This window comes from Chiloscyllium punctatum, chromosome 15 (genome assembly GCF_047496795.1).
Source record: "Chiloscyllium punctatum isolate Juve2018m chromosome 15, sChiPun1.3, whole genome shotgun sequence".
NCBI classification, from domain to species: domain Eukaryota; kingdom Metazoa; phylum Chordata; class Chondrichthyes; order Orectolobiformes; family Hemiscylliidae; genus Chiloscyllium; species Chiloscyllium punctatum.
In genome coordinates, this window is record NC_092753.1 from 21,426,450 (window position 1) to 21,443,916 (window position 17,467).

Here is a 17,467-nt window from a genome sequence, read left to right on the forward strand (position 1 = left end):
TTCTTTTCTAAATATAAATAGATCCTATCCCTCAGTACCCTCTCCAGCAACTTCCCAACCACCAACGTCAGGCTCACTGGTCTGTAGTTACCCAGAATATCCGTACTACCCTTCTTGTACAGGGGGACAACATGAGCAACCTTCAAGTTCTCTGGCACCTCACCTGTGCTTAAGTATGCTACAAAGATATCTGTCAGGGCCCCAGTTATTTCCTTTCTCGCCTCCCTCAGCAACCTGGGATAGATCCCAGCCGGTCCTAGGGATTTGTCCACCTTATTAACCTCTAGCCTACCCAACACATCTTCCCTCCTTATGTCAATGTGATCCAAACTAATCAAACTTCTATCTCTATTCTCAACATTGATCATGTTCCTCTCCTCAGTGAACATTTGATTCCACGTTTAAGACTGGTCTTACTCTCCTGATATTCCTCCAGGGCCCGTTCTGTTCTGAGCTGCCTAGATCTTATGTACACTTCCCTTTTCCTCTTGGCTAGTCGTACAATTTCTTCCGCCAGCCACGGTTCATGAATCTTGCCTTTCCTGTCCTCTGCCTTCGAGGGGACATGCCTATCCTGCACTATCTTTGAAAGATCCCCACATATCAAATATAAACTTCCCTTCAAATAGCTGTGTCCAATCCACATTTCCCAGCTCCTGCCGAATTTTGATATTCTTGGCCTTGGCCCAGTTTCGTACTCTTCCCTTAGGACCACTCTCATCTTTGCCTATGAATATTGCAAAACTTGCAGAATTGTGGCCAACACAACATTGAGGGTCGAAGGGCCTGCACTGTGCTGTACTATTCAATGTTCTATGACACAAACAGTCTGCATACGGTCAGAAAAAAAATTCTGCTGCTGTCATTAAATCTTCAACCATGAGCAATATTTCTCAAATAATAAACTCATCACATTTCCACTCTGAAGCCACCTCTGGATTCCTGCAGTAAGTGCAGCTGTTCCCTTCCACTGGCAGTAAATGAATTCTCTCCAATCCTAGTTGCACAGAAAATGAACAGAATGCATAAAATGTAAATACTAGGGAGTTAACATTTCAATGACAAACAGAAACAAAAAACACACACGCAATGCCAGCATTTCATTCATATTTGTTGTGATTAGCTAGGGTTGCATTTCACATATCACTGAAATCACAACTCAAGAACAGATGTAAGGCTGAGGCAATGTCCACAATAAACAGTTATTGGACAACAGTCAGTATGACAAAAGGGGTTATGGTCAGTCATGGCCTTAAACTGATCACATAGAAAGCGATGAGGAACCTGGGGAGAAAGTCCAGCTTGAGGAAGCAAGTTTAGTCTTGACAATAACACTTAAATATGCCTAAACAAAGAAGGGGATTGAAGATGAAATTATGCACTTGCAACATTCCAAAAATGTCAAGGCAGGAAAGGGCTGCAATGTCTGTAATAAATATTGATGATGTCGTGAGACATATGTAATAGATACAGAAACAGGAAGAGGATGTTTATTTCTGTAAGTTATACCATGAGGCAAAAGTGAGGACTCCAGATGCCGGAGATCAGAGTCAAAATTAGAGTGGTGCTGGAAAAGCACAGCATCTGAGGAGCAGTATTCTCCTGCTCTTCGGGTGCTGCCTGACCTGCTGTGCTTTTCCAACACCACTCTAATCTTGACTCCGTTATACCATGAACTGAGCTCATGAGACAGTATAGTATTGTTGGTTAACGAAACATGGATTATGAAAACATATAAGAATCTAGGATTTGGCAAATTGGGAATTGGGAATTTGCTCAAAAGAAGATGGAGGGAAAATTGCATGGAACTGGACCTGCTGAGCTTTTCCAGCACCACACTCTCGACATATGCTGGCTCTTGGTTTAAATCACCACCAGTTGTCTCTCTCTAAGGGGAGAGCAGCCCTATCATCTGGAAATGACAATGCTGACAACTTGATGTTCATCACTTCTCTCTCGTCATTTTTACTCGTTAACTTTGCAAGATAATTCTTCCATTTTGTCAGGCAGCATTTCTGTATTTTTTAATACAAAATTGTGCTAACTGCTCAATCATTTTATGATACTTAAATCATTTTGTCAACATGGATGTTAATGATGATTTGGTCTAAAGTCTCCCAATCCTTACAAAGTTCTCAAGGAGATGAAACTTTCTGGAAAATCAAACAACTTATGCACCATCTTTGCATCTATAACGTTTTAGGCCACTGGGGATTTGTCTGGTCCAGGGATTGGTTTATGCTGAGACCCATTAAAGTTTCCAGTCTGTATCTTCACTAAGCTCATATCTTCATGGTTTCCTGAATGCAAATGTGTGTTCTACTCCTTTTTGTTGACTCCACTTGGATGATCTTTTCAGTGGGTATCTGAGCCTTTAAGAAAACTATATGTGTTGAAGATGACGTGTTGGGCCTTCAGACATTCAGCATTCTTTGTGGTTCAGGATATGTCTGAGCATCGACTTATGATCTACATTAAATTTATCTCCAGAACTGATTCATTGGTGGTCATCAAACAGAAAATGAGCAGTGTGGAAAGAACAGATATTGTAAAGACATAGGAAATACTTAATTTGACAAATCTCATGGCCGTGAATATAAGAGAGTTGCCAGTAAGTACAGTTGGATATTCAGCAGAAACGTATCTTCCCAAATAATGCACAGAATGGGGACACGGTGGCTCAGTGGATAGCACTGCGGTCGGGCAGAGCCAGGGATCATCCACCTTCTCCCCATGTCTGCAAGGTTTCTGCTGGGTGCTCCGGTTTCCTCCCACAGTCCAATGAGGTGCAGGTTAGGTGGATTGGCCATGCTAAATCACCCATGGTGTCCAGGGATGTGGAGATTAGATGTGTTAGCCATTGGAAAGGGGGATTGGTCTGGGTGGGATGCTCTTCAGAGGGTTGGTGTAGAGTTGTTGGGCTGAATGACCTATTTTGACATGGTGGGTATTCTATAAACAATTAGAAAGAATGGAGAATCTTCTCCCAGCAGAAAATAATTGTGATGGAAACCTGAGCGGTCATTGTGAGGAGTTTATAAGGGAGGACTCCCCTGATAGTGTTGGATGAAGATGGAGGTTCATATGGAACTTAAATGTTGGATATAACTGGTTGGATCAAATAACCTGCTCCTTTTGTAAGTCATGGAAATACATTGAAAAGAAAAAGCAGCACTCACCAGATACACTGCAGACTCTTACAGTTCAGTGTGAGGTGGCTGACAGCAGGAATGGATTGGTCAGTTAAAGAGTTTGACCACAGCGACAAAACTGTCAGTGACTGGCTTGTACTGAGAGCAGAACTGAGCGCCTCAATAGACGAATCTGTGAGTGCATTATTATCTAATCTGAAGAGAGACATCAAGAAACAGAAAGTAATGGCAATAATCTGTACATGGATCAATGTTTATTCTCAGTTCTCTAGCTAATAATAATGCCAGGGAACAGCTTGACAAGTAGTAATTGAAAATAGGAATAAAATTAGACTAAGACTGTTAATTACCTCAACTCCTGTATTTTACAGTCTGGCTTTCTCAAACTCTCAGACAGCAATATTACTCCTGAGTCTCCAAGTTTATTATTGTTCAGGTTCAGCACTGTGAGGGACCTGTTTGTGTTCAGAGCAGAGGTGAGATCTTCGACACAACAATCTGTGAGCTCGTTGTCATTCAGACTAGGCTCAGCAAGAAAGGAAAAAGAAAACAGACAGCAATGAATAAAAAGATGGTTATTCATGCAAACAATACTCCTCTTCAAAATACAGAAATCAGAGCCTGTCAGCCCATTTTGTTTACAGTTTACTCACTCTGATACTCACGACAGTTTCTGTATTTCACAGTCCAAGTTCTTCAGTGCCACAGATAAGTGTTTCACTCCAGAGGATCCCAGTTTATTATAACCCAGGTACAGGTCCTTCAGTGATCGGTTTGTGCTGAGAACAGAGCTGAGATTCTCAATAGAAGAAGCCGTGAGGTCATTGTCAGCTAACCTGAGAACATAGTGACAGTGACAGTTAGTGTGGTTAATCAGGATTTATGTAGCAGACAAGCAATGATGAGCATCATTATAATTACAAGTACAAGTTGAACTATCATTGATAATAATAATGATTTACAATGGTGGAGATCAGTTATTATTCTGTTGATTATGCACAGTCTTATACTCACCCGAGTGCCTCAATTTGACACTTTGGGTGCTTCAGGACCAAGCACAGTAAATGCATTCCTGATTCACCAAGGTCATTTCCCTCCAACCTTCAAATAAACACAAAGGGGATAGAAATGTGCTGAAACATATCTCAGGCATACTGGGTGTTTTCAATTCTCTCTAACAATTGTTATAAAAACTATAAAATAATAAAAGATTGATAAACCAGTTTTGCTGTCTTTGCCAAAGAAACTGGGCTACTTCTAGTTTGAGGAGTACACGATATAGTTTGAACCACTGACAGTCTGCAAGTTAGGAGCACCACCAGGTGGGAGTCTGATGCGAGTGGACTTGCTCCCCCTCTCAGCCAATAAAATCACAGCTTCATGCATGTGTATTTTGTACATCATGTCAATCTGAAAAATACTTTCAAATGCTGCATAATTTGAAACAAAGTAAGTGGATGCCACACAATCTGTTTGATATTTACATAATAAGGATAATGTATGATTTGTATTTAATCCGAAAGCACTGAAACACTGTGCACAGAGTGGAGGCGATTTCACTTTGAATTAAACTCGCTGATTTCAGTCTGGTTAATCAATTATTTTGATTAATTTTAAAAAAAATTCTGCATTGGCCACATGACAGGGTCCTTCTCATTTATATTCTCTTTGTATTGACTAGGGCGTTTCTCGGATAGCTGACAGTGCAGCCAGACCACATTACTGCGTGTGCTGATTTGGGAATACTTTACAAATGCAGCTAGGCAAAATGGAACTTTTTTTCATGAACGAAGAAAGATTTCCCACAGGCAGGAAAAATCAAGTCTCACTCAATGTTGCATGTAGCTAATCAAACTGAATATTAGCCATGAAGCTACACTTTTTAGCTTCATTAACCATTTATGTCTGGTCAATATGGCATTTTTTTTTCTAATTTTAGGTCCTCGTCCACAATATATCTCATATAGTTTTCTTTTTTCTCCCTTTTGACAATTTCTATTATCTAAATCTTTTTGCACAATCAATTGTACTTTGTTCATTGTACACTTGCTCTGGCAAAACCTCTGATCTTATTTGCTAACTTGGTATGATGCCTTTAATGAAATAAAAACAGATTTAACAACTTGACTCCTGGAAGTAATGAGTTACCTCAACACTTGGCATTTGTGCAGTGAAGGTTCCAGCCTTTGAAGTCCTTCAGACTGAATAAAACAGTTCCGCAGATCAAGATGTTTTATTGTATGACAAAGTCCAATGGCATGAGACAATACAGCGCAGTCAATTGGGCTCAGTGGCAAGGTTTTCTGTGAGTCTGAATCCCCAAATTGAAGTCTTTCCACAGACCCCAATGTAGTCTGTGCCAGGACTTTATTCTGGGACTCAAACAAATAGTGCAAAGTATTCAGAAGGTTCCTTTTCCCACTTTTGCTTCCAGTGTTACCGACCTGGCTTTCAACCTTCTCCTGCACCCAGTCAATCACTCGGCAGGTAGGTTGATGAAGAAATGGGCCCACCAGCTCCTCCAAGGGCCAAGCTACCTGTGGGGAGGACAAGCCAGCAATAAAACGGAGAAATATCTCAAATCTGCCATCCTCCTTGCTGTGAACGTCATTGAGCAGTTTCTGGATGTCCTCAAGATCGGGAGTCAGGAACTGTGTGAGTGCAGCGACAAACTCTTGTATGGTGAGATGGAGGAAGGTGTAGACTACACTCTGGGCAGAATCATTCCTCTCAAAAAATTCCAACATGAATCCAGAGAGGAACTGCGAAGGCTGAAGATTATATTTGATCAGATCCTCATTTCTGAAGACAATCTGTTTCTCAAAGACACCTCTCAATGCCATCTCACCAATCTTCAGCAACACATCGCGGGGGTTTTCAATCTCTCGGCCGTGGTTTTTCAGTATGTTGTAAATATAGTAGGAGTATAGTTGGGTGATGGTCTTGGGGACTTGCTGCTGTTTCTTGCTTCCTTGTGTATAGAAGGGACCCAGTGAGAGACAGAGAAACTAGCAGTACGAAGGGTTGTAGCACATGGTGTAGAGGATCTCGTTCTCTTCCACGTATTTGAAAACAGCTGCTGCCACCGTCTGATCTTCAAAGCATTTTTGGAAATACTCTTTCCGTTCTTCCCCAACAAATCCAAGTATCTCAGCCCACACACTGATGTCAGCTTTTTCCAATAATTGCAGTTCACTTGGACGCGTGGTCAATAACACTGAACACCCTGGAAGCAGCATCTTCTGTATTAAACTGCTGACAATGTCAGACACTTTGCAGGGAACCTCTGGGTCCATGCATATTGACTGGGGTGCGGCATCTGACTGGCTGTCAGGAAATTCAATGCTATCCTTGAATTCATCTAAACCGTCGAATATAAACAGCAAACTGGCCGGATGTTTCCACAGATCTTCCAGAAATTTCTCCAAATAAGGATAGAACAGCAGAATCATTTCTTTTAAAGTTGCTTTCCAGTTAATAGCATTCAACTCGCGGAATTTAAAACTAAAGACAAATTGAAAATGCAGGCAAATGTTCCCGCTGGCCCAGTCGTAAACTATCTTTTGTAACAGTGTTGTCTTCCCAATTCCTGGGACTCCACTGACGACGACGGAACAACCTGAATGAATTTGTACAATCTGTCCCTTTCCAGTGTGGCGCTGATAGACTTCTTGTGCAAAGCCACTTCGGAACAACTGATCAATGCGGATTTTTTCCAGTTCCCTCCGAAGGTGCATCTCTCTCCATTCTTCATGATCCCTGCCACGTGCAATAAGTTCATGCTCCACCAGTTTCCGATGACGAACAGGAGAAATTATTGTCAGTTCAGTGTACCGTGCGTTCAACTGAGAAATCCTAACCTTCTCCTTGATTAGAATAGTGTTCAAATCAAGTGTTTCATTTCTCTGTCTCAGCATCTCCTTGTGTTGTTCCTGAGCATCTGCAACAAGGACGGGCATTTATGGTACCATTTGGACAAATGATAAATGACATCATAATTTTGCCAACATTTCAAATATGATTCACTGCAGAAAGTGAATATGATGTTGCTAATTTTGTTTTGTTGACCTGCCATCTTATTGGGTGAACATCCAAATTTAAATCAGGATTGTGGGTAATCGAAGGAGAGGAGGACAGAAAAAAACTGTGTCAGTAAGAGAGGCTCCTTTTTTTGAGGCATTTTCAATGTTGGAGCTGATTTCTTCGAATTCTACGAGCGGTAATTACTGCTTTACAAGCTATTGCACTGCTTTGGGGATAAAAAAGAGATCAAAACAACGGCACTTTAAAAAGGAGGAAGAGAGACGAAGGCAGAGACCACATGGGGAGTGAATAAAACGAGAAAGAATCCTACTCTGTTGTCTGACCCAGCAGTGAATCTGCACAGCTACTGCCTCTGCTGTTTGAACTCATTGGACATTGGAGCATGCCTAAGAAATAAACTAATAAACAGTGAAATTCGTGGCTAAATCTGTGTGGGGAGGTAACAGCAAGGGAGCTGCTAGGTGCAAATGTGTCATAAAGTCAAAAGGAAAAACTTTTTTGAATTTAGGGTGCAGCAACAGCTGTTAGTGGGCAGAGCAGCTGGGAAATGAGCTGTCCCAAAATAGATATAGGTAAGGATTAGCTGTTAAATGGATACCTGAGTTTTGGTTGCTGTTTTGACAACAATTCAAATTTAACCAATTAATTGAAATTGTGCTCAGGATACCAAAACCCAATTGTGTTTGAGTTTACAGTATTGACAACATCAGACCAATGAGAGGGGACAATGTTAGGGTTTAAAAAATGAGGGTATTTTGAAAACTGGTCAGAACAACTGCCACCTGAAGAAATAAACACCTTGTTTTCAAAGAAATCTCTGAAGGCACTATTTATCAAAGGTACCTTTTCCTGTAAAGCTCACACCTTCAATACCTTATCTGGGCCAACATGACACCAATTGTTAAAGTTCACTTGAGAATATAACTTTTAAAAAAGTTTTGGGATTTACATATGAAACAACTGAAACCAACATGGTCATTCCAACAGATGAGAGATTTAACAAACAAGATCTTTTGCAATATATAATTTCAGGTACATCACACTGTAAATGTTTTGCTATAAATTCTGTGCCTTAATATCTTATACTCCACAATCATCTGATAAAAGAGTGGTGCTCCAAATACCTCTGCTTCCAATTAAACCTGTTGGACTATAACCTAGGGTTGTGTGATTTTTAACTTTTCCTGTAAAAGCAGTAAAAAGTAAGAGGATGACCCAGGGAGGAGACAACAGAATTAGAAGGATGGAAAGAAGCGATAGATTAAGAATATCGGAAGCAGGACAGCATAGAGTGACTGCACGGACTTTAGAAATTAGATTAGATTCCCTACAGTATGGAAACAGGCCCTTTGGCCCAACATGTCCACACCAACCCTTAGAAGAGTAATCCACACAGATCCATTCCCCTACCCTATACTTACCCTGGACTAACGCACCTATCACTCTGGGCAATTTAGCATAGCCATCTCACCTGACCTGCATATCTTTGGATTGTGATAGGAAACTGAAGCACCCAGAGGAAACCCACGCAGACATGGGGAGAATGTGCAAACTCCACACAGTCACCTTTGGCGGGAATCAAACCCGGGTTCCTGGTGCTGTGAGGCAACAGTGCTAACCACTGAGCCACTGTTCTGTCACTTAACTAATGTTGAGTTAATGTTAGATATTTATGTTATTGGAGCAGCATTTTAATAGTGTTGATGGTCAGACAGTAATTAGTTAAAAAAGGGGCGTGGATTTGCTAATAGTTTTTGGTTAGTGCTCATTGTTGGAATTAGGAAAATAAGTTGCTATTTTTTTCTTTAAACAGTGGAAATCAGGGGTTCTCTTTTACTCACTCTTTGAGCATACCACATTTAGAGAAGATATGGGGTTAGAACTAGAATTCCTACAGTGTGGAAACAGACCCTTCAGCCCAATAGGTCCACACTGACCCTCCAAAGAATAACCCACACAGTCCCATTCCACGACCCTAAGGATCTGCATTCCTCTGCTCCCGTCCCATTCATCAATTTGTCTGGATCCTTCTTACTCCAGGCACCCACCACCTTCTGTGTGAAGAATCTTCCATGTATCTCTCCCCAAAACATTTCCCCTCTCAATTTGAACTCGTGACCCCTAGTAATTGAGTCCTCCATTCTGGGAAAAATGTTTCTTGCTATCCACCCTGTCTACACCTCTCATGATTTTATAGACCTCAATCAGGTCCCCCTCAACCTCCTTCTTTCCAATGAAAATGATCCTAACCTTCTTAACGTCTTCTCATAGCTAGCACCCTTCATACCAGTCAACATCCTGATGAACTTCCTCTGCACAATCTCCAAAGCATCCACATCCTTTTTGGTAATGTGGTGACCAGAACTGTACACAGCATTCCAAATGTGGCCGAACCAAAGTCTTATTCCTCAGTTCCCGTTGTAACATTGGATATGTCTGGTCTGGCCCTGGGGTCTTAACTATCTTGATGCTTCCCAGAATTTCCAGCACATCCACATCATTAATATCAATCTGTTCAAGCTTATTGACCTGGTCCATGGTGTTCCCACTATCAACAAGGTCCCTTTCTCCGGTGAATACTGAAGCAAAAACCTCATTTAGGGCCTCCCCTACCTTTTCAGACTCCAGGCACAAGTTCCCTCCACTATCCCCGATCAGCCCTACCCGCTCTCTGATCATTCTGTTGTGAATCACGTAAGTGTAGAATGCCTTTGAGTTTTCCCTAATCCTTCCCACCAAGGCTTTTTTGCTCCGCCCATCCTGGCTCTCCTCAGACCATTTTTGCATTCTTTCCTAGCTACCCTGTAATCCTCTAAAACTGTACCAAATCCTTGCTTCCTCAACCTTAAGTAAGCTTCCTTCTTCCTGTTGGCGAGAAGCTCCTCTACTCTTGTCATCCAAGGATCCTTCACCTTACCATTCCTTGTCTGTCTCAGTGGGACAAAGTTATCCAACACTCGCAACAAGTGCTCCTTAAACAGCCTCCACATTTCTGTTGTACACTCCCAATTTATACTGCACAGCTCCTGTCTAATAGCAGCATAATTTCCTCTCCCCTAATTAAATACTTTCTCATACTGTCTGCTCCTGTCCCTCTCCATGGCTATGGTATTGGTGAGGCCATTTTGGTCACTGTCACCGAAATGCTCTCCCACCGAGAGATCTGACACCTGGCCTGGCTCGGTGACTAGCACCAAATACAATATGGCCTACCCCATAGTCGGCCTATCCACATATTGAGTCAGGAATCCCTTCTGGACACACCACAAAATCGGCTCCATCCGGACCATCTGTGCTAAGACGGTTCCAATCAATATTGGGGAATTTGAAGTCACCCATAACAACAACTCTGTTACATCTGCACCTTTCCAAGATCTGCTATCCAGTCTGTTCTTCCATCTGTCTGCTGCTATTGGTGGGGGTGGGAGCAGGGGTCCACTGAAAACACCCAATTAACTGACTGCTCCTTTCCAGTTACTGACCTGCACCCATACTGACTCAGTAGACAAATCCTCCTCAATGACAATCTCATTTTCTGCAGGAGTGATGTACTCTCGAACTAACAATACTACTCCCCCTCCTCTTTTACCCCCCTCCATGTTCTTTGTAAAACGTCTAAACCCTGGAACATCCAGCGACCATTCCTACCCATGTGAAATCTATGTCTTGGTTATGGCCACAAGATCGGAGTTCCAAGTCCTGATCCATGCTCTAAGTTTATCACTCCTATTCTTGAGACTCCTTGCATCGAAACAGACACTTTTAAACACCCCTTTTTCCTATCAACTGTGTATCCTTCCTCTGCACTCTATTTCTGCCTGTTCAACAACTACTCTCTCCTCTGGTCTGTAGCTCTGATTCCCATTCCCCTGCTAAACTAGTTGAAACCTTCCCAAAGTGGTCTAGCAAATCTCCCACCCAGGACATTGGTGCCCCTCCAGTTTAAGTTAACTATGTATAGGTCCCACCTTCCCAGAAGGTATCCCAATGGTCCAAGTGAAGCCCTCCCTCCTGCACCAGTCCTGTAGCCACGTTCTTAGCTGCACTCGCTCCCTGTTCCTCGCCTGACTAATACGTGCGACCAGTAATAATCCTGAGATTACTCCTTTGCGCGTCCTTCTTGTTAGTTTCCAACCTAACTGCCCGAAATCACTTGTTAGATTCTCATCCCTTTTCCTGGCCATTCCATTGGTGCCAATGGGCACCACAACTTCTTGCTGCTCACCCTCCCCCTTCAGAACCTTGTAGACTCGATCAGAGACATCCCGGACCCTGGCACCTGGGAGACAACATACCTTCCGGGAGTCCTGTTCACAATCACAGAATCTCCTGTCTGTTCCTCTAACTATTGAGTCTCTTGCCACTAGCGCTTTTATATTGTCCCACTTCTCTTTTGAGCCACAGAGGCAGGCTCAGTGCCAGAGTGCTGGTCACTATGGCTTTCCACTGTAGGTCATCCACCCCAAAAGTATCTAAACTGGTATACTTATTAATGAGGGGAATGGCCAAAGGGGCCTTTTAGATTAGATTCCAGATTTAAAAAGCAACAAAGAACCACGAAGTAAGAAATAAAGGTAGATAACTTATGAATTCAAAATAGCACAGAATGTAAAAACAGGTAGGAAAGGTTTAGGTTGGAAAAGGGTGGCTAAAGTGGATGTAGATCTCTTGCAAGATGAGAAAGGAGAATTAATATTGGCTGAAACGTCCGAGGTCTTGAATGACTATTTTGTGTCAGTCTTCATGCTGGAAGATGTGTCTAACATGCCAAAGAATGATGTTAAGGAGGTGAGGACCTCAACTCAATTGATATCACTAAAAGGGCAGTGTTGAGCAAACTTGAGACTCTAACGATAGATTAGTTCCCTGGTCTTGATGGAATGCATCCCAGGGTGCTGAAAGAAATGGCAGAAGTTACAGGAGATGTGTTAGTGGTAATTTACCAAAATTCACTGGACTCCAGGCAGGTCACAGCAGACTGGAAGACAGTGAATGTCACACCACTGTTTATAAAAGGGTGCAGGCAAAAGGCAGGTAATGATAGGCCAGTTCGCTCAACATCTGTAGTTGGGAAAATGCCGAAGGCTATCATTAAAGAAGGAATAGTGAGACATCTGGATGGAAAGGGTTCCATCAGGCAGGCACAGCATGGATTCAGGAAGGGAAGGTCGTGTTTGACAAACTTACTGAAGTTCTTTGAGGATGTAACAAGCACGGTGGGTGGAGAGAAAGTAGGTGGATGTTGTATACTGAGATTTCCAGAAGGCTTTCGATAAGGTGCCACATAAAAGATTCATCCATAAGACAAGAATGTGTGGAGGTACAGGGAATGTACTAGCATGGACTGGTTCACTAAGAGTCAGGAAAGAATTGGGATAAATGTGTGTTTCTCTGGTTGGAGATCAGCGGTGAGTGGGGTGCCACAGGGGTCAGTGTTCAGCCCAGAGCTGTTCATAATATATATAAATAATTTGGAAGAGGAGACCAAGTGTAACATAGCCAAGGTTGTTGATGACACTAAATTGAGTGGAAAGGGAAACTATGCAGAGGATGTGGAGGGTCTGCAGAGAGATTTTGATAGGTTAAGAGAGTGGCCAAGGGTCTGGCAGATGGAGTACAATGCTGGTAAATGTGAGATTATCCACTTTAGAAGTAAAAATAGTCAGTCAGCGTATTATTTAAATGTGGAAAGATTGCAATATACTGTTGTGCAGAGGGACTTAGGAGTGCTCATACATGAATCGCAAAATGTTGATTTGCAAGTGCAACAGGTAATCAGGAAGGCAAACAGTAATATTGGCTTTCATTGCCAGAGGGATGGGTTTTAAGAGCGGGGAGGTTCTGCTGCAATTGTACAAGGTGTTGGTGAGGCTACACTTGGAGTATTATGCTCAGTTCTGGTCTCCTTACCTGAGGAAGGATCTACTGGAGCGGCACAGTGACTCATCGGTCAGCACTGCAGACCTGGGTTCAATTCCCGCCTCAGGCGACTGTGTGGAGTTGCACGTTCTCCCAATGTCGGCGTGGGTTTCCTCCGGGTGCTCCGGTTTCTTCCCACAATCCAAAGATGTGCAGGGCAGGTGGATTGGCCATGTTCAATCGCTCATAGCGTTAGGTGTATTAGTCAGGGGTAAATATAGGGTAGGGAAATGGGTCTGGGTGGGTTACTCTTCGGAGGGTCAGTGTGGACTTGTTGGTCTGAAGGGCATGTTTCCATACTGTAAGGAATCTAATCTACTGGTTTAAGAAACAGTGCAGAGGAGGTTCACCAAGTTGATTCTGGAGATGAGGGGCTTCTCCTGTGAGGAGAGGTAGACCCTCCTGTTGAGGGGAACTGGTTGGATCAACAGGAGATGAAAAAATGGAGGGCTTGGAGACCTCCGTCATGGCAGATGGATGTGTACAGGGACTGGATCTCCATGGTGAAGATGAGGCGTTGGGGACCAGGGAAATGGAAGTCATGGAGGAGGTGGATGCGTGGGTGGTATTCTGAACGTAGGTGGGGAGTTCCTGGATTATGGGGGACAGGACGGTTTTGAGATATGCAGAAATAGGTTCGGTGGGGCAGGAGCAGGCTGAGACAATGGGTTGACGGGGTAGTCAGGTTTGTGGATTTTTGGGTTGGAGGTGAGGGGTTCCTGGACAATGAGGTAGGGGGCTGTGGATGGGAAATCCCCAGTGGTGATGAGGTTGTGGATGGCCTGGGAGATGATGGTTTGGTGATGGGGGGTGAGTTCGTGGTCAAGAGGCCAGTAGGAACTGGTATCCACGCGTTGGCGCTTGGCTTCAGCAGTGTAGTGGTTGGTATGCCAAACTACCACTGCACCCCACCCCCACCCTTATCTGTAGGTTTAATGGTGAGGTTGGGGTTGGGGTTGGAGCAGGGGGAATGGAGGGCTGTGAGTTGTAAGGGTGAGAGGTTAGAGTGGGTGAGGGGGTTAGACAGGTTGAGGTGGTCAATGTCATGGCAGCAGTTGCAAATGAAGAGATTGAGGGTTGGTAATAGACCAGCACAGGGTGTCCAGGTCAGTTGGAGGTGGGAGGAGGGGTCCTCAAAGGGTGACATGGAGGCGGCCTTCCTCCAAACCAAAGGGGTAGCCATGGGCACCTGCATGGGCCCAGCTATGCCTGCCTCTTTGTGGGTATGTGGAACAGTCCATCTTCCCCTATCTCTTTCTCCCCTAAAGTGATGATTGTATCGGCACCACCTCATGCTCCCACCAGTTGAACAGTTCATCAAGTTCATTAACACCTTCCATTCCAACCTGAAGTTCCCATGGATCATCTCAGACACCTCCCTCCACTTCGTGGATCACTCCATCCCCATTTCTGACAACAAACTCAACACAGACATCTGCTACAAACCCACTGACCCCCACAGCTACCTGGATTACACCTCCTCCCACCCTGCCTTCTGTAAAAATGCCATCCCTTACTCCCAATTCCTTTGCCTCTGCCGCATCTGCTCCCAGGAGGACCAGTTTCACGATAAAGCATCCCAGATGGCCTCCTTCTTCAAAGACCGCAATTTCCCCTCCCAGATGGTTGACGATGCCCTCCAGCTCATCTCCTCCATTTCCTATACTCCACCCCTCCAGTCACAACAAGGATCCCTCTGGTCCTCACCTTCTACCCCACCAACCTCTGGGTACATCACATCATCTTCCGCCATTTCCGCCACCTACAAACAGACCCCACCACTAGGGATATATTTGCCTCTGCATTCCGGAGAGACCATTCCTTACACAACTCCGTTGTTAGGTCCAACTTCCCCTGCTAATTCCAGAAGTGCAAAACCTGTGCTCACACCTCCTCCCTCACCTCTGTCTAAGGTCCCAAAGCATCCTTCCACATTCAACAGAGATTTATCTGCACTTTCTTACACGTCATCTACTGTGTCGATTGTTTCCGATGTGTTCTCCTCTACATTGTGGAGACAGGACGCCAACTTGCAGAATGTTTCAGAGAACATCTCTGGGACACACACATCAAACAACCCCACCGCCCTTTGGCTGTACACTTTAACTCCCCCACCCACTCCGCCAAGAACATGCAGACCCTGGGCCTCCTCCATCACCTCCGCCATTACCACCCGACACCTGGAGGAAGAACGCTTCATCTTCTGCCTTGGGACGCTCCAACCACACAGGATTAATGTAGATTTTACCAGTTTCCTCAATTCTCCTCCCCTCACCTTATCCCAGATCCAACCCTCCAACTTAGCACCGTCCTTTTGAACTGTCCTACCTGTCCATCTTCCTTTCCACCTATCTGCTCCACCCTCCTCTCCAACCTATCATCTTCATCTCCATCTCCATATACCTATTGCATTACCAGCTACCTTCCTCTCTTCCTATTTATCTTTCAACCCCCTTGGTCCGCAAGCCTAATTCCTGCTGAAGGGCTAATGCTCGAAATGCCAATTCTCCTGCTCCTTGGATGCAGCCTCACTGGCTGTGTTTTTCCAGCACCACACTCTTTGACTCTTCATTCCAGATTGTCAGAATCTTCAGTACCTTTTTTGTGTTCTTCAGTAGTTTTGAATCTGCATTTCACTCCCTGAACTGATTGTGGAATCAAATGAAAGTAGCAACTGTTGGTTTTTTAAAATGAACAGTTAAGAAGAAAGATGATGGAATAGAAGAATAGAAGTGATTTTCCAGATATTTTGAAGAACCAGGAAGAGAACAAATGGTGAATAGCATTTTTGTCTTGTATCACTGCACAATTTTCACAATTTATTTATCAAACTAACCCATTACATGAGAGAACGTCTATCCTGGAACACCAAGAAGCCTCAACTCTTGGATTACCCAACATGCTGGTCTATTTTTGGAAATAAATACTTAATCACAATGGTGGCTGCGTAATCACAATATGACCAAGTTGACCAACCTTCGCACAAAATTCTACTTTTAAGACACACGATTGAAAATGAACAGAAACATAAAATTAGCTCAATTCTGTCACATAACACCTTGATGATTTCATAAGTGAGTAGCTTGGATGGAGTGAGTTTTAAGTTGCGTGTGAAGTGGAAACTGGGGGTGATACTGGAAATAAATCAAACAGAATCATATTTTAGATCAATGTACAGTGCATCTTATATTCAAATTTGCTTAATCAAATGGAACTGATAATAAATTGGCATCAGGGAGGTGGCAACAGGTTTCACCTTACTTGATAGCTTTGTCCGTTACAAAATTCCATGTCTGGAAATGTGTAAGAAAGTGGCCAGCACCAAACCTTTCATCATACAGCATGTCAAAAGGTGTGATTGGTTTCAATCTTTTGACTTACCCTTCAAGTGTCTGGGTATCTCTGATATCTCGTCGATGATGTTTGTATAATGTGCCACAGCAGCACCTGCTTGAAACAAATTTTTCCGTAAAATCAGATACAAGAATAATCACAGCAGTATGTATGATACTAATTTGGATGCAAGTGGAATTACACAGTACCGCTTTGCTCTATTTCTTCCAATATTTTGTCCAACTTCGGGACACCATTGCGCATTTTCACAAAAGATTTCCACATCACCCTTCGGGCTCCCGCTTCCTTCTCCATTACCAGATTCAGAAGAAGTTCGGCGCTTTCTACTTTTTTCCCATCGTCTGCCAGTTCAGTAACTTTCTGGAAATAACAAGAAGCACCATATTTCATAAACCGTGAATATTCAATAACTGTGTTATTTCAGTTTGTCAAATGAATCAAATGGATAACAGACGAAGAAACTCCCCTACACAGTGCAATTATCGGCATTAGCTCAAAATCAATCAAGTTACATTTCAGGATTTTAGCACGCTAAAATTTTCTGGGGACAGGTGGTAACATACTGCTAAAGTTATTGAGGTACTAAACTGGAGGCTAATGTTAAGACATTGGGGACATGTGTTCAAGTTGTATTATTGTTATATGGCGAAAAAGGATTTCAATAACACAAAAGAGGTCAGGTATTAACTGACAGCATTCTGAAAATGTGATCACAGTTGAACGTTATAAAAAAAACTGGCTTATTAACGTCCTTTCGGGATGGAAATTAAATCTGTCAGTTTTACTTGTTGTTGTTGACATTTGTCTCCACATTCACAGGAATGTGTTTGACCATTACACCCTCTGGATAGCAGTGGCAAGAACATAGAACATAGAACAATACAGCACAGTGTTGTTCCCCTTTGGCCCTCAATGTTGCGCCGATCCAAGCCCACCTAACCTACACAAGCCCACTATCCTCCATATGCCTATCCAATGCCCGTTAAATTGCCCATAAA

General features: G+C 43.3%; 1 pseudogene; it reads right to left on the reverse strand.

The window, feature by feature from the left end:
* Positions 1–789: 789 nt before the first annotated feature.
* Positions 790–17,467, reverse strand: part of LOC140486111 (NACHT, LRR and PYD domains-containing protein 3-like) — a 32,947-nt pseudogene continuing 16,269 nt past the window's right edge.